The sequence below is a fragment of the Rhinolophus sinicus genome, chromosome 15 (assembly GCF_057876585.1).
Source record: "Rhinolophus sinicus isolate RSI-liver-muscle chromosome 15, RSI-T2T, whole genome shotgun sequence".
In the NCBI taxonomy this organism is placed as follows: Eukaryota; Metazoa; Chordata; class Mammalia; order Chiroptera; family Rhinolophidae; genus Rhinolophus; species Rhinolophus sinicus.
Window position 1 is genome coordinate 28523991 of NC_142515.1, and position 16896 is coordinate 28540886.

The window sequence follows — 16896 nt, forward strand, 5'->3', positions numbered from 1 at the left end:
ATCCTCCTCTTTGAATGGTGAAGATGGTGGTTAGGAGGTGTAAAGAAGAAAAAATTGGGATGATCTGAGCAGCAAGTACCTTGACCAATTCACTTTCAACACCGTGGTCAAAAAGGGAGAAGCGAAGGAAAAGAAAATGGGGACTGCATCAGGGCTGACTAAGGTGACTAAAGGATTATAGGATGATTTTCATCTGGCTGTTTACGTCTTCCCTATAACTTCCCTCACCTCTGTTGCTGACTTTGATATATGAGTGGTGTGGGGGCAGAGCCCCAGAAAGTAGTTTCCAGGCTCTCAGCCTCACATACACAGGTGCTGGCTCAGGTAGTAAATGGCCATCAACTGTGATCGGATGGCCATCAGCTGTGGCTAGTTGGCCGTCAGCTGTAACCAGTGAGCCATTGGCCACTAATGTAACTGCTGTGGCTACACTAGCAGAAAGAGAAGAAAATGGGGGCTAGCAAGAAGATGGTGGCTGAGCCAGCAAGAGTGGATTGCAGAGAGGTGGATGCCGCCAGCGAGAATATAGTGGTATGACTCCCCTACCTATGGCTCCGTGGGTGTTCCATTTTGGCCTCACCATATCCTGCGTTCTTATGTGGGGAGCGGGAGCAGAGACCCCGCAGGCCACCCCGCACGACAAGTGGTATCAGTCATAGTCCATCTTAGCTAAACAAACAAGAGACATGAGAACATAAAAAGCAACTGGTAAGAAAAGTATGGACCAGGCTAGAAGTAAGAAATGGCTGTTTCAGCTCCACCCAGCAGCAGTGTGGTGTGGTTCCGTTCTTTGAGCATTGTTATTTCAAGGCCCTGATGACAATGACATTGAGCTGCTAAGAAGTGGATTTCCCCCACAGTGTGAAGGATGAGGCAGAAATCCTTACTGTGGGGGAGACCAGCGAAGAGCCCGTTGCAGTGTTCTAGATGAGGTTCTGACTCAAGGCAGAGGAAGCAGGGAAGAAGGGTTAATTCTGAGGAAGCTGGGAGATGGACTGGACAGGATTTGTTCACTAGACGTGAAAGAGCGTTGCTTCTGTATGCAAAATCCTGCAGCGTTCCCACTGAAACTCTTCTGCTTCTGAAGGAATGCAGTCCTCCACTGAGAACCGCAGCTCTCACTATGATGGCAGGTAATCACAGTGGAGGTGGCACTCCCAGAATTCTGGTGTCAAGAAGGAAGAAGGAAGATGAAAGTAGAGGACAGGTGGGTTCTAGCACCCCCATAAACAAATGAATGCCCAAGATCCTCACCATCCCAGTGTTGGCAGATGGAGACCCCCAGGTACTGTAGGAGGAGTTAGACTCCTGATTTCCACTACTGTTTGCGTGTCAGGTGTGCTTCTAGTGAGTGTAGTGTAAGACTGGACAGGTGGGTTTGTTTTGTTTTGTTTTGTTTTGTTTTGTTTGTAAAGCAAGTTTCTGACTTGAGCTTTGATTGCTGAGGTATCAGCTTCAAAAAGGTGTCCACTCCAAAGATGGCTGTCTTGGCCAACCACACCCTAGATAAAGAACCAGGCTGCCTCCCCCGACTGAGCCTCCTTTGTTTTAGAGATCTTGGTTGATTTCAATAGCTAACCATTTAGGCCACTTGTTTCTTGTTTATGTTTTTTATCTTCCTGCTTTAAATTGCTCTCTAATGTTATAAAGAGTGAGCCCCGAAATCCTAGGTCTCCACCCACGAGCTCAATAGAAGCAGAACCATAGCCTCATGCACATGCTTTCTCTCTCTACCCAAGGTCTCTCTGTGGCCTGAGGTATAATTCCTAGGTTCTGTGAGTAACAAACCTTTATTTTTTCAAAGTGTCCTGATGGTTATTGCTGAAGGGCATCTTGCAAGCATAATGAAAACCACAGGTGCCCAACCACAGCATTGTTTATTGATAGGGTAAGACCAGCACAAAACAGTGAAACATTTATAAATCAGGAACTCTCTTTTCCTAGTGTGTCTATCTGATTGAGACCAGACTGGTGGTATCTTGGTACTGATTTGAAAGACTGCTTTTTATTTTCAAAACAAAGATATTTTCTTACTTTTTCAACTAATGTACCTTCTGACTTGGGAAATGGTATTTCCAAGAAGTGAGGTCCAATGTTTGTGTTTTTAGGAAAATAACTGTGGAACGTAAGATCATAATTCTAAATAAATATGGTAAATGAAAGAGGGAACAAGCAAAAGAAGTGGATTTGCATAAATGTAGGCTGATACATTGGTGAGGCAAAATAAACTGCTCGAATAGATGATAAGAACTGACTCTGGAAATATAACAACATTGACCAAAACTTGCCAGAGTCAGTTCCTCAAAAAAATTAAACATAAAATTACCACATGATTCAGCAATTCCACTTCTGGGTATATACCTAGAAGAATTGAAAGAAAGTATGGAATCAGATATTTGTACACTCATGTGCAGCATTAGTTATAACAGCCAAAAGGTGGACACCATCCAAATGTCCACCAACAAATAAATGTATGAACAAAATATGGTATATACATACAATGAAATATTGAGCCTTAAAAAGGAATGGAATTCTGATACATGTTACAATGTGGATGAACCTTGAAAACATTATGCTTGCTAAGTGGAATAAGCCAAACCTCAAAGAACAAATATTGTATGATTCCTCTTATATGAGGGGCCTAGAATAGTCAAATTCATAGAGACAGAAAGTAGGACGGCAATTGCCAGGGGCGAGCAGGGAGGAAGGAATGGGGAGTTATTGTTTAATGGGTACAGAGTGTCAGCTTGGGATGATGAAAGAGTTTTGTGGATAGATAGTGGTGATGGTTGTATAGCAATGTGAATTCACTTAATGCCACTGAACTATACACTTAAAAATGGTTAAAACAGTAAATTTTATGTTGTATATATTTTACTACAATTAAAAAAAAAAGTTTTAAAAAATGCCAGGAACCCCCTTCTGAAAATGTGCAACAGACAGCTAATAAACCAGCAAGGTAAATCCAAAATTGAAATAAACCAGAATCTGTATACAAACTGAGATATGCAAGGTATTTTCCCTAGCACTGGCCATGCTCTCTCTTTAGTTCTGCCAGATAATTATAGAGGGAGGACAGTGAGCATAAAGTAAGGAAATAATAGGAACACACATGGTATAATGTGTTCTGGGCTTCTGAAACTTTTCTATCCAAGTATCCCTCATAACTAACAAGTGTAAACTTGGAACTCTAAACTTTAATTTCTAGGGATAGAGTTTAAAGCCCTTTTCATAAATGGGAAGTTTCTTTGAAGTCCTGTGTCCCATCTTGAAAAATTGATGTCAATTTTCCATTCTGTTCCCTAGTATATTTATGTTTATCTCAATACCATTTTTCATATAACTCATTCAACTAATGTTGTTTGCCTGCCTGCACTGGACATTTACAGTTATTAGCAGAGATAGAGTGGGGAACAAAGGAGACAGGGCTGCAGTCCTCACAGTGGGTGGGTGGGGGATGATGGAGGAAGGAGAAATGGTGCTAGCATGACTTAGCTTCATACAAAACCCATGCCCCCGTGGGTTTGTTTAGTTTCCTGTTCCCTCCCAGTTTGACACACTGATCTGGGATTCAGGACACTGGGTTCTGTGTGGTTGTGCAGATCTAGACACATCTGCTCAGCTCTCTCAGCCCCCATTTTCTCACCTTGGAAGCCACAAGGCTGGATCCCCACACAGTCACTGTCGGGCAGAGAAGTGCCCTTTGGGCCTTGACTTTCTCCAGTGAGTCATTGCTTTCCTTCTCTCATCTGTTCCCATGCTGCCAAAGGCAGCTCCTATAAATGATTTCTGGCTCCCTGCTACACCTGTACACCTGTGGGAACTTGCTTTCTGTTTACAGGTTCTCTGTGAGTGAAGATGCCTGAACTTGCGAGTTGCCTCTAGATGATGAAAGTGCAAGATGATGCACTTTAATCCTGAATGTGTTGTAATTTGAGTTTTGGATTCTACCAAATTCACATTTTAATACTTACCATTCAATAAATGCTCAAAATTTGCCAAGCACCCTTAGATGCATCATTTCATTTTATTCTCAAGTGAGCTGTATCAGGCAGTTTAGCATAAGGGTTAAAAGCATGGCTCTGGAGTCAGACTTCCCGTCCTGGCTGCCTTACCAGATGCGTGACTTCAGACACGCATCTGGTAAGGCAGCCAGGACGGGAATCCAGGCAGTGACTTAGCCTCTCTTTGAACCTCTATTCTCATGTCTATAAAATGGGGTAGTAATGGAATCTAGCTTCTGTGAGAATGAAGTAAAAGAACAATGCAGAACACCAGATAGCAAGTACTCTTAAAAAAAAGTGTGTGTTCTATTATCCCCACTTTACAGATGAGAAAATTGAGGCTCAGAGATATTAAACAGCTTGCCAAAGTCACACTGATTGGGAAGGGCAGAGATAGGATTGGAACCCAGGACTGTCAGAAGTTGAAGCTGTGGTCCAGATGACTCTGTTAATCAAAGGACTTAATTACCCGGCTTGCTGATTTCTGAGAGGACCTTGTTAGAGTAGTTTCTTTCACATTATATCCTGACTTGGACCTTAAGGCCATTGCTATGGCAACATTCCATGACTACTTTCTACACTGCAGTGATGCTGTGTGGTTTACCTTGTGCTTATGTTGTAGCATCTTAAAACGTTTTTAGAGTGATATAGTATGAGACGAAGAGAAGCAATTTTTATAATGATATTAGCAGAAGTCAACCTCTTTCCTCATCTGCTATGAGAACAGTCATTCTCCAGTGCCCACAGCTCTGATCTCTTCCTAACTCACTTCTGTTTTTCAAAGCTGGATCTTAGCTAGTGCTCATGGGGGTAGGAAAAATTCATAGGCAATTTGCCAAGTGAACATGTACCCTCAAGTAACACAGACCTGAGTTTAGTCCCTTCCCAAGTCTTCTGCCTGTCCTGGCCACGCTCCTATTTTCCCTCTATTCTCTTGCTGTCTGCTCCGTTTCTCTTTTCCCATTACCAGAGTTGATCTTCTTCCAACTTTTCATGCTGTCATACAAAAAGGGGAAAGTATTAATTTTTAATAAGAAGAGATCTCAAAGAGGAAGAAGACTTAAGCAAAGTGTCAGTGAGTAGAGAATTCCAATATTAAAACAGAAAGCATTATTTACTTTAGAGACAAACAGCTGCACGGACACACACACACACACACACACACACACACACACACACACACACAGTTCTTGGCTGCCACCACCTAACCAGAGGCCAGCACTAGTCTTCTGAAGCAGCAGCAGTTTCACGTTCAGTGGTGGTGAGTATAGAAAGTACACAAGAAGTTCCATTTTTATACAAATCCAGGTACATTGCTACTCTAACATTTCTACTTGCTTAATATATTCTTTTTAAAGAACTAGATTTTGAAGTTTTACACAATATTTAATACATGATAACTATTTTAACAGTACAAAGGGTATACTTTGAATAATGAAATCTTTTTTCTCTGCCCCCAGTCTCACTTCTCAGAGACAATCATTGTAAATAATTTCTTCTGGTGGTTGCCATTACACTCTTACGCACTCTTAGGTCTCTAGTTACTGATTTATCAACTTTAGGTCATTTTTTTTTATTCTGCTTTGGAAGATGAGGGATTTTAGTGCCCTTTACCACCTTCTACTTTATGTTGTTCCTGTCATATCTTCTTTTTTTTAAATGTTTTAATGTGAATCATGTTGAAGTCCTATGATTATGAGAGATTTATTTCATCGCCCTATATTTCTATTTGAATCTTTTTTTTAAAAATAAATTTATTTAAGTGTGTTTTGCTAGGACCCATCAGCTCCAAGTCAAGGAGTTGTTTCAATCTAGTTGTGGAGGGCGCAGCTCACAGTGGCCCATGTGGGGATCCAACCTCGTTGTTAAGAGCACCGTGCTCTAAACAACTGAGCTAACCTGCCACCACCTGTCGTATCTTCTTGATCAAACTGGTTTCTGGCCAACTTGATGCTTGATGAGATGGGAACATGTTTGGCTTTAGGGTAATAATGATTGCCTTTTGTCAAGTCTTTATTCTTGCCAGAAAGACAATATACTAACACATGATATGTGATAATTTAATTAATCTTCATATCCATGCTAGTAAATAGACACTACCCCCCCTTACAGGTAAGGAAATTGAGGTTTGGGCTACTTATGTAACTTGTCATAGTCGTGTTGTTAGTAACTGGCCAAGCTAGACTTAACCTGGACTCTCAAATACTCAAGCCTGCATTCTTTTTTATTGTTATTATTAGTTTCAGGTGCACAAAACAATGTAACAGTTAGACATTTACACCCCTCGCAAAGTGATAACACCCTCCCCCAAACTACTACCCCTCTGATATCATATACAGCTGTTACAATTCCATTGACTCTATTCCCTATGCTGTACTCTACATCCTGTGAATATATATATATATATATATATATATATATATATATATATATATATATATATATATATATATATTTAATTATAGTTGATGTTCCGTATTATTCAACTTTAGCTTCAAGCCTACATTCTTAATCATTACTGTCCTAGAACAACAAATGCCTTAAGGCCAGTATAGTTTATAGTTCTGCCCAGTTAACTATTTCCTGCTTCCTGCAAGGTGTGTGTGTGTGTGTGTGTGTGTGTCCACATTTATAATATGTAGAAATAAAATGTATGACAGGGCCGGCCCAGTGGCTCAGGCGGTTAGAGCTCCATACTCCTAACTCCCAAGGCTGCGGTTCAATTCCCACATGGGCCAGTGGGCTCTCAACCACAAGGTTGCCAGTTCACTCCTCTAGTCCCGCAAGGGATGGTGGGCAGCACCCCCTGCAACTAAGATTGAACACGGCACCTTGAGCTGAGCGGCTCCTGGATGACTCAGTTGGTTGGAGTGCGTCCTCTCAACCGCAAGGTTGCCAGTTCGACTCACACAAGGGATGGTGGGCTGCGCCCCCTGCAACTAGCAACTAGCAACGGCAACGGGACCTGGAGCTGAGCTGCGCCCTCCACAACTAAGATTGAAAGGACAACAACTTGACTTGGAAAAAAGCCCTGGAAGTACACACTGTTCCCCAATAAAGTCCTGTTCCCCTTCCCCAATAAAATCTTTAAAAAAAAAAGTATGACAGTTATGACAATGATATCTTGAAGAGGAGAAATGGAAGGTTATATGGTTCATCATATATAGATACATTTTTTATTTTGTTCAAGACAGTCAATTATCTTTTAAAGAAATTTAAAAATGAGGAGAAAAATATTTTATATATACTCAAATATTTACCATCTCCAGCACGTTTTTTCTTTTGTGTAGATCTAAGTGTCTATATGGTATCGTTTTCCTTTAGCCTGAGGAACTTTTAAAAATATTTCTTGTGGAGTAGATCTGCTGGCAACTAATTCTCTCAGTCTTTGTTTGAAACATGTCCTTATTTCTCTTTTGTTTTGAGGGATTTTTTTTTTTGGATATGTAATTATAGGTTGATAATTTTTCCTTTAACCCTTTAAAGACCTCATTCCATTTTCTTCTGGCTTGTATTATCTCTGATGAGAAGTCAGTGATTTTCTTATCTCTGTTCCCTTGTTTCTTATCTCTGTTCCCTTGTTTTCTCTGGCAACTTTTTATCATTGATTTTTCTCAAAATGTGTTGGTGTAATTTAGTGTTCTGTGGTTTTACCTGCTTGAAGATCATTTTGCTTCTTTGATCTCTGGGTTGATATTTTCATCAAATATGGAAAAATTAGCAGCCATTATTTCCTCAAATATCTTCTCTGTCTCCCTTAGTATACTACCTCCCTAATTTTTGAAATTCTAATTATACAAATGTTAGACTGCATGATTTTATTTCACAGCTCACTGATACTCTTCATTTTTAAACTTTCTTTTCTCTGTGTGCTTTGGTTTGGATAGTTTCTATTTCCTGCCTTCAATTCCACTTGTTTTTCTTCTGTAGTGTCTAATTATCTGTCAAGCTCATCCAATTAATTTTTCATTTCAGCTATTATATTTTTCAGCTCTACCAGTTCCATTTCGATCTTTTTCATAGTTTCCATTTCTGTCCTCATTGTTTGCATGTTTTTCTTTAAGTCCTTGGACATTTATAATAATAGTTTTTTGTTGTTGTTGTTTTAAATGTATACACACTTTTGTTACTTTTTTTTTTTTTTTTTAAGGAGGGCGCAGCTCACAGTGGCCCATTTGGGGATCGAACCAGCAACATTGGTGTTATTAGCACCACACTCTAACCAACTGAGCTAACCAGCCACCCTGTAATAGTAGTTTTAAAGTCCTTATCTACTAATCCCATCACCTCGTTAATTTCTGGTTCGCTATATTGACTAATTTTTCTCCTTGCTATAGGTCACATTTTTCTACTTCTTTGCATATCTAATGGCTTTTTTATTTGATGCTTGACAAAGTCTAGATATTATTGTCTTCCTTTAAGAAGTGTTCAGCTTTGTTCTGGCCTGCAGTTAATTTACTGTGGATCAGCTTGATCTGTTCAAAACTTGACTTTAAGTCCTTTTAGAATGGTTCTAGAGTAGCTTTAATTCTAAGGCTAGATTATTTTTATTCAGTTCACAGCTCCCTGAAAGCTGTTCTTTCCCCAGTAGTTTTATCCCCCCTACACTGTGGTGTCTTACCTTATGATGAGCTTCAAATCAAGAGTCTGCAAATTTCTGGGGCTTTTTCTCTGCGTGGTATCCTCCTCTTTCATACTTTTTCTGCAAATTCCAGCTCTCAGTCTCACCAAACTAAAATTTCTATCTCCTCAACTAAACAAAACTGTTATGCTTTGTTTGGGTTCCTCCTCTGAGTCAGAATCTAAATGCCTTTTATATCTAAAGCTGGAGCAATTGTAGAATTTATTTCATTTGTTTCACTTCTTTTTGTTTGTTTGTGTGTTTCACTTCTTTCAGAGATTAGTTTTGTAAAGACTGTTGCTTAGTGTCTAAAAATAGATATTTTTAGTATTTTGTCCATATTTATCTATATTTTATTTATGGCAGGGGGTCTAGGCTAATGTCAGTTATTCTATCACAGCCTGAAATGGAAGTCCTCTATCTTCAGAGTTTTGAGCTAATGAAATGAAGATTCCTTTGGTGATAATTGTACTGAAAGCTCAGAAATTGAGATGCTCTTATCAAACAGCAAGGCCACCTTGGATTTTGGTCCCATGCATATATGCAAAGTTATGAGTAACTCCTTGAGTCAGCAGCCAATAAACCAACTAAGTCTTCCATACCTTCTGAAACCCACCAACTTATTTTTTTCACTCTTTTTTCTTATTGGTGGATTAGTGTAGGTTCAACTAATTGCTTAATGCCATACTCTTACTTTACTTGTAAAGATCATTCTTTACTGTTACCACTTGTCATATAGTACCAAAAATGTTTTTGAAGGGTAACATTTTATTGACATATAACAGTCATACAGAAAAAATGTACAAAGCGTAAGTGTACAGCTCAATAAATGATCATAAATTGAACACACTCATGTAAACAAAACTCAAATCAAGAAATAGAACATAACCCGTTCTCCGTAAGTCCCTAATTGTGCCTCCTCCCTATCACTACATCCCTTGCAAAGGTAACTACTATCCAGACTTCTAAAACTGTACACGAGTTTTGTTTTTAAATTTCACATGATTAGAATTATACAGAATACATTCTTTTTTCCTGTGGCTTCTTTCACTCAATATCATTTTTGTGAGATCTATTCTTATTACTGTGTATAGTTTTAGTTGATACTGCATGACATTATATTGTGTGAGTATGTCATCAATATTGACTATTATAAGGGGCACCACTATGTTTAGAACTATAGTGTCTCTTGACCATTTAACATGTTTCTATTGCAAAACCTTGGAGAGACTACTGGATCTGAGTTCCAAAATTATATCATACTCTATATATTGAACTCTAGAACTCAAATTCATAGTAATTCACAAGTATTTACCAACTGTATATGTGCCAGGTACCAGGCTAAACATTAGAGCTGAGGACCCTGGAGGACTTTGCAGTGTACTAAGAAGGGGTAGACATGTAAGTAGATAATCACAATATATTATAGTAATATATGACAGAGCCATAACTATGACTTTGATAAAATTAAATTATATAATTTTTTAAACATTCATTTTTCACAAAAAACCTCAGCCTGTATTAGGCGACCAATCTTCTGGAATTTCCAGAGGCGGCTTTACAGATAATTTAGACAGATTTAGAAAGATTAAAGAGAGTCATTCTTTGCAAAGGGTCTTAGTGTTCAGTCAATTGAAAAGATCCCATTATACATCAAAGAAATGCCAATGTCATTTCCACAGGCTTTCCTTCCTCTGTGTTCCCCTTAAATGATCTCAGCCCTTTTCACTTCTCACCTATGTCCTCTCAACTAGCTCATCCATTCCCTGGGCTTTAACTACCACTTGTATCTATCCATGACCCTCATATTTTTATGTCTTTTTATATTTATTTTAAAAAATATTATTTTCAGTTACAGTTGACATTCAATATTATTTTATATTAGTTTCACATGTACAGCATAGTGGTTAGACATTTGTATAATTTATGTAGTGCTCTCCCTAATTAGTCTAGCAGCCACCTGGCACTAATACATAGTTGTTGCAACATTACTGACTATATTCTCTGTGTTGTGCTTTACATCCCCGTGACTATTTTGTAAATACCAATCTGTATTTCTTAGTCCCTTCACCTTTTTCACCAAGTTCCCCAACCCCTCTCCCCTCTGGCAATGATCAGTTTGTTCTCTGTATCTATGAGTCTGTTTCTGTTTTGTTTGTTTGTTTATTTTGTTCTTTAGATTCCACGTATAAGTGAAATCATATGGTATTTGTCTTTCTCAGTCTGACTTATTTCACTCAGCATAATACATACCCTCTAGGTCCATACATGTTGTTGCAAATGGTAAGATTTCATTCTTTTTTATGGCCGGGTAATACTCCATTGTATATATGTACCACATCTTCTTTATCCAGTCATCTATTCATGGTCACTTGGGTTGCTTCTGTAGCTTGACTATTGTAAATAGTGCTGCAACGAACATAGGGGTGCATCTATCTTTTCGAATTAGTATTTTGAGTTTCTTCGGATAAACACCCAGAACTGGAATTGCTGGGTCATAAGGTAGTTCTATTTTTAAATTTTTGAGGAACCTCCAATTTCATAGTGGCTGCACCAATTTTCAGTTCCACCAGCATGAGGGTTTCCTTTTTTCTGCATCCTCGCCAACACTTGTTGTTTGTTGATTTATTGAGGATGGCCATTCTGATAGGTATGAGGAGATATCTCATTGTGGTTTTAATTTGCATTTCTCTGATGATTAGTGACACTGAGCATCTTTTCATATGTCTATTGGCTATCTGTATGTCCTCTTGGAGAAATGTCTATTCAGGTCCTCTGCCCATTTTTTTTAAATTGGATTGTTTGGTTTTTTTGAGGTTGGGTTGTATGAATTCTTTATAAATTTTGGATATTAACCTCTTGTCAGATGTATCATTGGCAAATATCTTCTCCCATTTAGTAGTATGTCTTTTCATTTTGTTGGTGGCTTCCTTTGCTGTGCAAAAACATTTTAGTTTGATATAGTCCCATTTTTTTATTTTTTATTTTGTTTTCCATGCCCAAGGAGATAGGTAAGAAAAAATATTACTAAGAGCAATGTCGGAGAGTTTACTGCCTATGTTTTCTGCTAGGTGTTCTGTGGTTTCAGGTTATACATTTAAGTCTTTAATCTATTTTGAGTTTATTCTTGTATATGGTATAAGGAGGTGATCCAGTTTCATTTTTTTGCATGTATATGTCCAGTTTTCCCAACACCATTTACTGGTGTTTCCCAACACCAGTAAAGACTGTCTTTACCCCACTGTATATTCTTGCCTCTTTTGTCATAGATTAAATGACAGTATAGGTGTGGGCTTATTTCTGGGCTCTCTATTCTGTTCCGTTGATCCATTGTATGAGCCCTATATTTTTTACTCTACTCCAGCCCTCACTCTGAGCCCATATTTAACTACCCTGGCATTTATCTGCCTTTCAGATACCTCCACCAGCACAGCAGATTAACAGGTCCCTAACTGAACAGACTGCTGTCTTCAGAATCCTCTGCTTCCTATTTCCTATCCCTGTGACACCACTACCATTCACTCAGACTAGGAGCTGTTTTAGACTCTTCCTCCTCCACATCAGTCAATAGGGCTTGTTAATTCTCTTTGCAACTATGTCTTGAATCTGTCCACTCTTTATTTCCATGGCCATTGTTCTGATCTAAACTCTTACAAATATTTTTCTGGATTATTGCTGTTGTCTCTTCACAGATCTTCCTGAATTCAGTCTTATTCTTCACACTGATTTATCTTCCAAACCATGATTTGGAATGCAAATCTTATCATATTATTTCCTAGCTTAAAAATCGTCAATGATACTCCATTACCCATAGTAGAGCTTCCCAAAACATGTGCCCAAATTGTATACTGCAATAGATTAAGAAATGACAGGGGTGGCGGGATGACTCAGTTGGTGAGAGCGCGAGCTCTTAACAAGGTTGCCGGTTCAATTCCTGCATGGGATGATGGGCTGCACCCCCTGCAACTAAAGATTGTAACAAGCGACTGGACTTGGAGCTGAGCTGCGCCCTCCACAACTAGATGGAAGGACAATGACTTGGAGCTGATGGGCCCTGGAGAAACACACTGTTCCCCAATATTCTCCAATAAAATTTTTTTTTAAAATGTTTAGCAACATCTTTGCAATAAGTTCGCGAATTTAATTTTCAGACCTCATATATCAGCTCACGGTGAACCTGGGGAATTATGCATGATACAAACACACACACACACACACACACACACACACACACACACACATTGTTCTTTTTTTTTTTTAATTGTGGTATAGGAAGATGGCACCAAAAGTGAAGAAATAAGCCTCTCCCCTTTCCAAAGCTGGCACCAAAGCAAAGGCTTAGAAAGCAAAGAAGGTGGCGCTGAAAGGCATCCATAGCCACAAAAAAAAGATCTGCACGTCACCCACCTTCTGAGGCCCAAGACACTGGGGCTCCGAAGGCAGCCCAAATATCCTCAGAAGAGCCCCCGCCCACACACACAGGAGAAACAAGCTTGACCACTATGCCATCAGCAAGTTCCCATAACTACCAACTCAGCCATGAAGAAGACAGAAGCCAACAACACACGTGTGTTCATTGTGGATGTCAAGGCCAACAAGCACCAGATCACACAGGCTGGGAAGAAGCTCCATGACATTGACGTGGCCAAGGTCAGCTGATCGGTCCTGATGGAGAGAAGAAGGCATAGGTCTCACTGGCTCCCGACTATGATGCTTTGGATGTTGCCGACAAAATTGGGATCATCTAAACTGAGTCCAGCTGGCTAATTCTAAATATAAAAGTTTTTCACTATAAAAAAAAAAAAATTGTGGTACAGCACATAACATAAAATTGACCATTTTAACCAAAGTGTACAAATCAGTGGCATTAAGTATATTAACAATGTTGTAAACCCATCCCATCACTACTGTCTAGTTCCAGAACTTTTTTCCCACACCCACTAATCAGTCAATCTTTGTTTCCTACCCTTTCCCCTGCCTCCCCCATCCCAGCCCCTGGCAATCACAAGCCTGCTTTCTTTGTTTGCCTACTCTGGATATTTCATATAAATGAAATCATATACTATGTGGTCTTTGGCATATGGTTGCTTTCACTTAGCATAATGTTTTCAAGTTTCATTCATGTTGTAGCATGTATCAGTACTTCGTTTCTATTTATGGCTGAATAGTATCCCATTATGTGTGTCTACCATATTTATCCATTCATCAATTGATGGACATTTGTGTTGTTTCAACCTCTGGCAACTGTGAGTGAGCTGCTATGAACATTCATGTACAAGTTTTGTTTAAACACTTGTTTTTAGTTTTGGGGTATATACTCGTATACCTAGTAGCAGAATTGCTAGGTCATATAGTGATTCTGTGTTCAGTTTATGAAGAAATAACCAAACAGCAATTACATAATTTTACGTTTCTTCCAGCAATGACTGACGTTTCCAATTTCTCCACATATTCATTAACACTTGTTCCTTTTCATTATTATTATTATTGCCTTACATTCTCTTAATAAATTCACATCACTGTGCTCATATTTTATATGCCAAAGCAAGTCACATGATCTAGCTTCAAGGGGCGTAGGAGGCGCAGTCCTACTATGTGCCAGAAACAGGAGCACTGGGACATTTGTGAGCAGCCTTAATGACTATCACATAGTTACTATCAAGGGAGCTGAGAGATTAAATTAAAATAGGCCCATCATCTCTCTGCAAGTTCATATGCACAAATCAGGCCTAATGCACAAATCTCTTACTTAAATATTACAACGTTTCAGGAAGGAAAATGAACAGAGGATCTTTGAGAGTATATAGATACCCTCAAAGAAGAGGGGGAGGGAATAAAGGCCAGAAACAAAGAACAGAAACGAATGAAAAACTTCTAAAGTAGAACATCTTATTTTGTTAACTAATTATAAAAATTTTTTTGGGGAAAACATACAAAACCATGTCACTTTGAAAGAAAATTAGATTTCTTCTTTTTTAGCACAAAATATAGTGTAGCCAAATAGTACCACCCAAACTCTGATAATTAAACTTATTTTCCTGGAGTTGATTCACCTCTGTTGGCTCCACAAGTAACTGCTGTGGTACATTTTGTTAAATAAAATAACCAAATAATCATTTTCTGATGGAGCCACAAAACCAATCTGAAAAATGTACAAATAAAAATCTGCATGGAAGGATTTTCCTGAAAAGGAGCACTTCATGTCAACAAGCTTTTCCTGTCACCCAGCAACCACTCCTCTGGAGTTCCCTTTAATGAGGGTAATTTCAGCTGGCAGCTGCTGCAACCTTGAAATGATCCTGTTTGTTTTCCTGCTCCCTGATGTGTAGAAGTAACTGCTGATAATAACGCAGTTTGCTATTCATTATTACATGGAGTGTGATAACATGGCAGAATTGCCTCAAAATGCTCTTTTTTAACCTTGACCTTGGCTCTGCATGTACAGTTGGGTCACACTAGATGCACATTTCAAATCCTAAAGATATTTACATTTTAGAAATAAAAATGACCAAATGGGTGGGGGTGGGGTGAATAAACATTGTTGTACTTTGTCCAGTTTGTCACTGTTGTATCAATCAGTAAACAGTCATCATTCAAACTGCCCGGGTTTGAATCTCAGCTCTCCCACTACTACTTGTTCTTAGACATGGTTATTAGTCTATGATGGACTTGAATCATCTATAAAATGGGACTAATAATAGTATTTACCACATAGACTTGTGAGAATTAAATGTGCTCACAAATATAAGTGCATAGAACCATGTGGCACATGGTAGCCCTATATCATCGATGACTTTGATTGTTTCAGGATTATATTCAGTTGACAAGTCACTCTTCCTCTCCCACCCCTCCCTAACTGGGTTAGGCACCCCTGCCATGTGTCTCTCTGGCATGCTGTACTTCCCATGGCTAAACAGCACTTACATGGAATTATAATTAGGTGTTTACTTACCTGTGCCACCCAGGAGCTGGAAGCTCAAGGTGGGTAGAGACCTAGTCCATCTCATTCACCACTGCAACCCTGTGTGTTGGATGACTTACTCACCTATTGTGCCCTGAGCAAGGTAGTGTGGGGATGCCGAAGCTGCCAATCTAACCTACCCAGGAACAGCAGAAGGTAGCAGTTGGCTGAAATTTACCAGGACTTTTCAGGGACTCTGAGAAGAAAACTGCTGAGTCACAGGCATGCGTTTTGAGCAGGGAATAATCTTAACTTGCGGTCTCGAAACTTTACTGCTTGAGCACACAGCTACTGACTGACTCACCAGAAAACAAAGGCACACAAATATTTGTTATCTAATCTTTGAGCCCTTTCTTGCAAGTAAGGAGATGCACTTGAACTAGCTTCAGAAAGGACAGTGGGGGTGGGGAATGTATGTAAGGATGTACAGGTTGCGCCTCAGAACTCAAGGGCAGGAATGCAGCTGGGTTTCCTGCAGGTCTGCCATTAGGAGCTACGGTGCCCTCTCAGATTCCCTTTCTTTCCCTCTGGAGCCAGATGGTTCCTTGACGCTAGATCTCCCTGCCCATCTGCTTCTTTCTTTTCTGTCTTCACTTGTCTGTTACGTGGAAGAAAAGTCTCTCAGCTCCTGGGGTTATGGGTCCCTCTGTTCCAGCTGCACCCTGAGAATAACTAGCTGTTGCTTAGCTGCCAAACTTAATTTCCAGGGGAGAATCTGATTGGTTCAAATGGAGCCAGCTGTCGCCCTTGATCTAATTTATAATTGCCAAGGATTATCTATTACAAACAAAGTTGCCAGGAGTCCACTTTCGTGGGTGAGCAATTCACTGTGAATGGGGTCACGGAGAAACGGGTGAATATTCCAGTAGGTTTCTGCTAAAACAATGTAGTTCAAAATGGTCCCTGATGTTATGGAAGATTGGGTAAGGGGAAAAACAGCATGGAGTATAAAGTACACTTTAGCCAATCAGAAACCACAGGGTTTCAGTAGCTATTGAGAGTTGTCCCTTTAATGACATTAAAAACATGCAAACGGGTAGCTGCTTAGCTCAGTTGGTTAGAGTGTGGTGCTGATAACACCAAGGTTGCCGGTTCGATCCCCACATGAGCCACTGTGAGCTGCGCCTTCCTTAAAAACGAACAACAACAACGACGAAAAACATACAAATAAAACTTCTTCTGGATGGGACTTTATTCAAAATTAACTACATAGTTCTCTGAAAACAAGAGGACATGTGCTCCTCCCTTTGCCTGGAACTCTCTTCTTCTCCGTCCACATTGGACAATTCCCTAATCCCCACCCACCTTTC